The following is a 7,532-nucleotide window of genomic DNA, read 5'->3' on the forward strand; positions in this document are numbered from 1 at the left end:
CCCACAGCTGCCCCCCCCCCCAAGGATCTCCTCCTCCCAGTGGAATGACCTGTTTGCTGTCTCTCGCAAGGAGCCTGCCCCAGATGAAGAGGGGAAAGCTCATGGGTGTGGAGCTGCATTTGAGAATTTTAGCACTGTGTGTACAGGGCTCTGTGCACAGAGAGGAGAGCGAGAGAAGAGAGAAGGCGCATTCCAGCCCAGTTCCAGGACCAGCCCACTCTGCAGCTGGGAAAAGCTGGAGCATGCTCACTCTTCAGCAAAATGGGAGCTTCTGCCCACCCCACTGCCGAGACAGACACAGGCACACGAAGCTGGCAGATCAAAACAAGTTACAAAAACACACGCGAGCCATCACCCACCTCTGTGACTTTGCACTTCCTCAGAACAACATTTTAAACAGGTATTATTTTACAGAGCAATTATGTAAAGCAGGGCTTTTAGTCACAGCATATATTGGATTTTTTAATGAAAACCTGCCTTTTTAAAATGTCAAGTAATATCTACTATGTTTGGTAGGAACTCTGCAATTTCAGTGGAAATTGATTTTTGCTCCTGCCTGGCTAGCTGGATTAACTAATACTTTGTTCTCATGAACAAATGAACATTGATTTATGGAAGTAGTACAAACTCTATGAAGCTATTTGGTCTTATGTGCATGGGGGTGGTGTCTGTGCAAACATGCCATCCCCAACCCCATTTTGAGTTGGTAGATGGAGGGGGGGGGGGAGATACTTGACATGTACTGACCGAAAATAATCCAACGGCATGTTATTCTTTAAAACAGAGTAACTGTTAATCTTTCATGCGCCTCAAGCTACCTCTTGGTTTTCGGCCGAAATGGACTTCCTCATCATCATCTCCAGCCACCACTCTGGGATCCTTTCAGCCTTTGCCCTGTCCATCAGTGTTCAATTTTGGGTGCTTCCACATCAGGACCCCAGTGTACCCTCTAAGCTGAGTTAGTGAGAGCTAGCTCACAGTTTTTTAGCCTCCGGCTCACACATTTTTGTCTTAGCTCAGGAAGGATGGCTCCAGAGCAAACTAATTTATGCAGTAGCCAACTTGCTCGCTCACAACTTTAATGCCAGTCACTCACAAAGTAGAATTTTTGCGCACAGGACTCCACAGCTTAGAGGGAGCATTGCTCCAGAGCAAACTAATTTATGCAGTAGCCAAATCGCTTGCTCACAACTTTAATGCCAGCAGCTCACAAAGTAGAATTTTTGCTCATAAGACTCCACAGCTTAGAGGGAACATATGAGCAGTGATCTCTCTCAGCTGAGTTAGTGAGAGCTAGCACACAGTTTTTTAGCCTCCGGCTCACACATTTTTGTCTTAGCTCAGGAAGGATGGCTCCAGAGCAAACTAATTTATGCAACAGCCAAATTGCTTGCTCACGACTTTAATGCCAGTCACTCACAAAGTAGAATTTTTGCTCAGAAGACTCCACAGCTCGCCCCGGTCCGAGGTGATGTACCTGAAGCCCGCCTCCAACAACCTGACTGTGCCACAGGGCTGCCACACCAGCTTCACGGGGCAAGGGACTAACGTCACGGAGGCTCCCCCCAGCAGGATGTCCATAATTCAGAAACTGCAGAAAGGAGTATAGAATAACCACGGCTAGATATCTGCCAACACGAAGTGTGGATGGCGCACCTCCCCCAGGGAGTGACACGAGTGTGAAACCATCAAGAAAAGATCCATGAAAATGATATGGAAGGGATGAAAAAGCATCCGCGAGGACAGGGTCGGATATGAGAAAGATGGAGCAAAACGGCCGCTTGCATTCTTGTTTTCCTTATCAGAGGATGCTTGGAAGAGAGAGAGAGGGAGAGATGTGCCAATGTTTTCTGAAACATTCCCCAAAGCCCCCTTTATTGCTTTAATTATCCTCCTAATTAAATTACTTTTTCCATTTAAAAAAAAAAAGAAGACTCCACAGCTTAGACGGAGCATTGCCCCTCACCTGGATGGTCCAGGCTAGCTTCATCTCATCAGTTCTCGCAAACTAAGCAGGGTTGGTCCTCCTCATCAGTATTTGGATAGGAGACCACCAAGGAACACCAGGATCGCTATGCAGAGGTAGGCAATGGCCAAGCCTCCTCTGAACATCTCCTGCCTTGAAAACTTTACAGGGTCGCCATAGCTGCGACTTGATGGCCCTTTATACACACACCACATGGGGAATAATTCCCTGTTGAGCACTCAGTGCCACTGCAAATGTAGAAAATCCACATATGATTGGGGCGGGGGGGGGGAGGAGAAGGATTCTCAATGTTTTTATTTTAAGAACAAAGCTCAAGTCCAGTGACACCTTTAAGACCAACAAAGTTTTATTCAAAATACGGTCCGGGACTAAACATCTCCTGGTGGTTCCAGGTCCCAAAGAGGCCAGACTAGCGGCGACTAGGGCTAGGGCGTTTTCGGTGGCAGCTCCTACCTGGTGGAATGAGCTCCCAGAGGAGATCCGGGCCCTGCGGGACCTTGCACAGTTCCGCAGGGCCTGCAAGACGGAGCTCTTCCGCCAGGCGTTTGAGTAGGAGCTGCCACAACTGTTACCATCTGCCCTAGCCCTTATTACCAACTCGCCGTGAGTGCAAAAATGGTGGTACTGCGTGGAGCTGTGGCCACTAAGGATACCATCCTGGTGACGTCATCGGTTCCCTTGTTAGTTGTTGTGGAGAGCACTTATGTTGCACTGAATGTTTTTAAAATGCAGTTTTAATGTTTTGTGTATTGGGCATTGTCCCCACCTGTACGCCGCCCTGAGCCCGTTCGCGGGGAGGGCGGGTTATAAATTTAAATAAATAAAGAAATAAAATAAATATTCAAAATACAAGCTTTCGTGTGCACGCACACTTCTTCAGATGTGTGCGTGCACATAAAAGCTTTATATCTTGAATAAAACTTCGCTGGTCTTAAAAGTGCCACTGAACTCGAGCTTTGTTCCGCTGCTCACAGCTACCCACCTGAATCCATTATTTCTTTAGTACTCCCTTGTGTCTGCCAGTATCCTTCCCCTGTACCACCAGAAGGCTTTTTCCTTTTTTTAAAAAAAGTAGTGTTTTAACACTACAGTGATGTAGCAGCTACCGATTGGAAGACACAAGGGGATTGAAGGGAAATGGTACTGAAGTGAGCAGGGAGGTCCAAAAATAGGCACCTTCCCATCCACATGATCACCCAACCCATGTTGAGTGTGATTTTTTCAGAAAATATTAAAGCATGTTTGGGAAAAGAAACAGTGAGGCAGTGGAAAACTTGGTAGTTGAACAATTTATAGGAATGCCAGCCTCCAGATGGGACCTGGAGATCCCCAAAACTACCGCTCATCTCCACACTACAATTATCAGTTGCCATGGAGAAAATGGATGCTTTGGAGGGTGGAGTCTATGAGATTGTACTCTACTGAGGTCCCTGTCCTCCCCAGGCTCCATCCCCAAATCTCCTGGAGTTTCCCAACCTGGATCTGGCGACCCTACCCCCCCCAAGGCCCGCTGGTGGCCACCCTAAGTGAGAGGGGACCCCTCCTTGGAGATCTTCAGGAAGTACCACAAGGACTGCCTAGTTGCCAGGGCTTTTGAGGGCGTTTGAATAGCGGGCATCTTTTAAGGAGGGTTTTCGGGTTTGTTATGTTATCTTGGTCTTAGCCGAGGGCTGTGTTAATTGTTATTGTAAGCCACCTTGAACCAAGAGGAAAATTAGGATATAAATGTTTTCATAAATAAATGCTGTTTTACTGTGCAGACCTAAGCAGAGTTGCTTGCTTCAGTGGGCTTAGAATGGAGTAACTTTGAATACAGCCAACATGGTATAGTGGTTAGAGTGTCGGAATAGGAGACCCAGGTTTGAATCCCCCACTCTGCCATGGAGACGCACTGGGTGACCTTGGGCCAGTCACTCTCTCTCGACCCATAACCTACCTCATAGGGTTGCTGTTTTGAGGAGAAAAAGGGGGGGGTTTATGATATCGTACTAAACTGCTTTGGGTCCCTACTGGGGACAAAAACAAGGTATAAATATCTGAGTAAATGTAGACCATCTTCTCATCCCATTCTCAGTTGGATTTTGTAATACTGTGCTTGCTTCCTTTCAGGATTGTTTGGGCCCTCATAAAGTTACATGCGCATGAGTAATAGCAAAAGCCCTTTCACGGGCGCAGAGGCTGGCCAAGCTGTTAAAACTTGCTGGAAACCAGACTTCAAACTACACATTCCCATATCACCCGGGGAAGCACATAACTTGGATTTATCTCATTTCTATTTGTATTTTTTGTATGTCACTCCCATCTAGTTTTAAGCTAAATAGAATTTTCAGAACCCTAGACCTAGCTGCTAAGTTTTAGGATCTGGTACCCATCCAAGAATGCTGGTATTCTACCTGTGCAGGGGCCGGGGGGAGGGGGGGGAGCAGGGTTGTCAGTCGGATCGGGAAATCTCCCCACACTTCATTTGTTTTCAGTGCATTTCGCAACCGCTTGAGATGCAGAAGGCAGCAGGTGAAATTTTGCACAGCCTGGAAATAGGCATAATTGCTCACTAATGTCTGCACATCAAGCAGCTGTTCAAAGCACAGCCAGAGGGGCACCAGATGTAAATAACAGCAATTGGTTCAGCTAATGGACATATATTACCTATTAAGCAGGTGCTTGTTTGCTTGACCGGGTACACCCGTGCAGTTTTTGCTGGGCCATGTGCTGACTGCTGTGCATTTAGCAGAGCACAGGAAGGGTACGCTGCGCATAGCCCATGGCCACGGGAAATTTAACTTCCACCATTAGGCAGATGCAGGCAGAACTAGGCACTACGAGAAACAAGGAGCTGTTACCGCTCCATGAGTTGAATCCAAAAGATGCCTTTTTGGGGGCAGAAGGAAGATTTGCCTGTAGGGGGGAGCAGTTCCCCCAGACTTTCCATCCAATGTACAGCTCTCCCCCAGGGTCTGCTATCTCCCAGGAGCAATCGAGGTGTGTGCAGGGGGCTAAAGAAAGGAGGAGCTCTTTTGATCCATGGAGCTCCACTCACAGTTCTTTGAATCCAACCCATGCCTTTTCTTCCGTCTTCTTGGTAACAACTGGTAGGACATGTGACACGTAACTGCATATAAGGGAGAGGTTTTGGCTCAGTGGTAGAGCATAAGGTTTGCTTGCAGGAAGTCACAGGTTCGGTCTCTAGTTAAAAGGATCAGATAGTGGTGGTGAAAAGTGCCATCAAGTCGCAACCAACTGATGGCAACTCCACAGGGTTTTCAAGGCAACAGAGGCTCAGAAGTGGTTTGTCATTGCCTGCCTGTGCCTAGCAACCCTGGTATTCCTTGGAGGTCTCCCATCCAGATACTAACCAGGGCCAACCTTGCTTAGCTTGCAAGATCTGATGGGCTATCCAGGTCAGGGCATGAAGACAGTAGGTGAGGGGGGAAAGCAGAGATCCTAGAGAGCTGCCACTAATCAGAGCAGACAAGATGGACCTTGAGAAGGCCAAGAGAAGGCATGTTCATGTGTTCGCAGGTCAGGGATGTCATAATGATGTCACAGCCAGATCTGTGTGTCAGTCTTCAACTTTTCCAGACCTGGAAAAGTATTAACCCACAGGTGATAACGGGGACACTACTCCCCCATTGCAAACACAGGACATAGGTGACAATCAATGCTCCCTCTAAGCTGTGGAGTCTTGTAAGCAAAAATTCTACTTTGTGAGCTGCCGGCATTAAATTGTGAGTGAGCCATTTGGCTCCTGCATAAATTAGTTCACTCTGGAGCCCTTCTTCCTGAGCTAGGACAAAAATGTGTGAGCCGGAGGCTGAAAAACTGTGAGCTAGCTCACACTAACTCAGCTTAGAGGGAACACTGGTGACAATCATGTGAGAGGAAGAAGAGGAGCCAGGGTCTCTGAATCTGCCTGTGGCACTAAAAAGAAACCCCTACACAGCTGAGTGATGACGGTTTGCTATGCCGCTCTTACTCTTAACATGAGCAAGGAGAGACCAGGAGAGACATAGGCTTTAGCAGCAGGTTCATCCAAAAAAACATCAACATGGTTGCTCTATTGTCCCGCTGAGCCAGCAGTTAGGGGTCTTGAAACCCTCTGGGAGCCCTGACCCATGGGCTGACGAGAAGAGCAGTACGCTAGGGGTTACCAGCAAAAGGAGAAAAAGACAGGGAGCAGAGGCAGCCCAGTGTCGTCTTCTATTCAGTTGCACTCACAATGGAAGCAGAGAAATCTATGGATTTCTCCCAGCCCTTTACTGATGCATACTTTGAGAAAAACGTTTCTACATTACGATCGTAAGAATAAAAAAAGGGGGTGGTGGTGATTCAGGATGTGTTCCTCTACAACAATGTATTGCAGTTTAGGAGCATTCAGCTTAAAATTAGAGCCTTCTTCTGACAGCCCTTACCGGACAATGAAAATTTCGTTCAAATGGATGGGCCCGTGGAAGTGGGCTGGCCTATTTGGAGTACTGTGGAATTCAGTTGCTATGGAGACAGCTCTCCTTTGGAGAGCATAGAGAGCCATATATCCCCATGTTGGTATCCAGCAGTCTGCAGGTCGTATCCACTAGTTATCCAACACTGCTCATGCAGCACAATAACCCCATCTGTTCCCGCCCCCCCCCCCAAAAAGTTCTTAGTGGATCCTCATTGACAGTGCAAGATGGAACAACCTGCCCAGACAGAAGGAAGGCAGGGTCACAGTGTCCTAAAGCTCTGACATGAGACTTATCCAAAATAAATTTGAGAAATCTTGTTCTTAGAGACATCCCTTGTAATACAGGATTGTGCTTAGCTTCGCCCTACCTCTCCAACTGCTCCCCCCCATGAATTCTTGGTCCTTTCTAATGCAGTAAATCAATAAAGATAGAAATGTGATTAAAAACAGACAGAAATGTGATAAATAAGCTCTTCAAAAGCATGCAACAAGTATTTGCAGTACCTCCCTCTCCCCAGGGATTGTTTCTCTCCTGTCATACACACACTGTCACAACTCTGATTTGAACCTTGCTCCAAGTAGTTGTTTATATGCAACAGCTCGTGGCCACAAGGCCTGAGACGAGGCTGTTAAGCAAGCACATCCAACTCTTGTGCAGACTGCCACTGGCTACGCTCTAGTACAACGGTACTCTGTGGCTTGCAGACAGCCACATTCACAATTGACCATTAACCACAACAGCCACATGACTACTGTATGCTCTGTGCACCAGCACCATTGCAACACAGATGGTATCAGATATAACAACGTTAAATATTTAATTACTACCTCTTTAATTACCAAAGCACTTCTGAGCATGTAGCGCTGTCTTAAGCAGCCCCTGGGAAGGGTTGGCAAGTCAGACTTCTGATACACAACGGTCTGCAGACTTTCAAGATCTCTAGAAGCATATATTAGACTGGATATTAAAAAAAAATGCTTCCCTATGTTAAAAGTTCCCTTCATACTGGATGCTAGCGCTGCAAGGGATGGGGAAGTTAGAACCTCTCTCTGTGCTAAGTTTTCTACTGGCAAGGGTTTTATCTTGCCCACTCTCCTGGAACA

Source organism: Gekko japonicus, unplaced genomic scaffold (genome assembly GCF_001447785.1).
Source record: "Gekko japonicus isolate JY-2015 unplaced genomic scaffold, Gekko_japonicus_V1.1 scaffold292, whole genome shotgun sequence".
Taxonomy (NCBI): Eukaryota; Metazoa; Chordata; class Lepidosauria; order Squamata; family Gekkonidae; genus Gekko; species Gekko japonicus.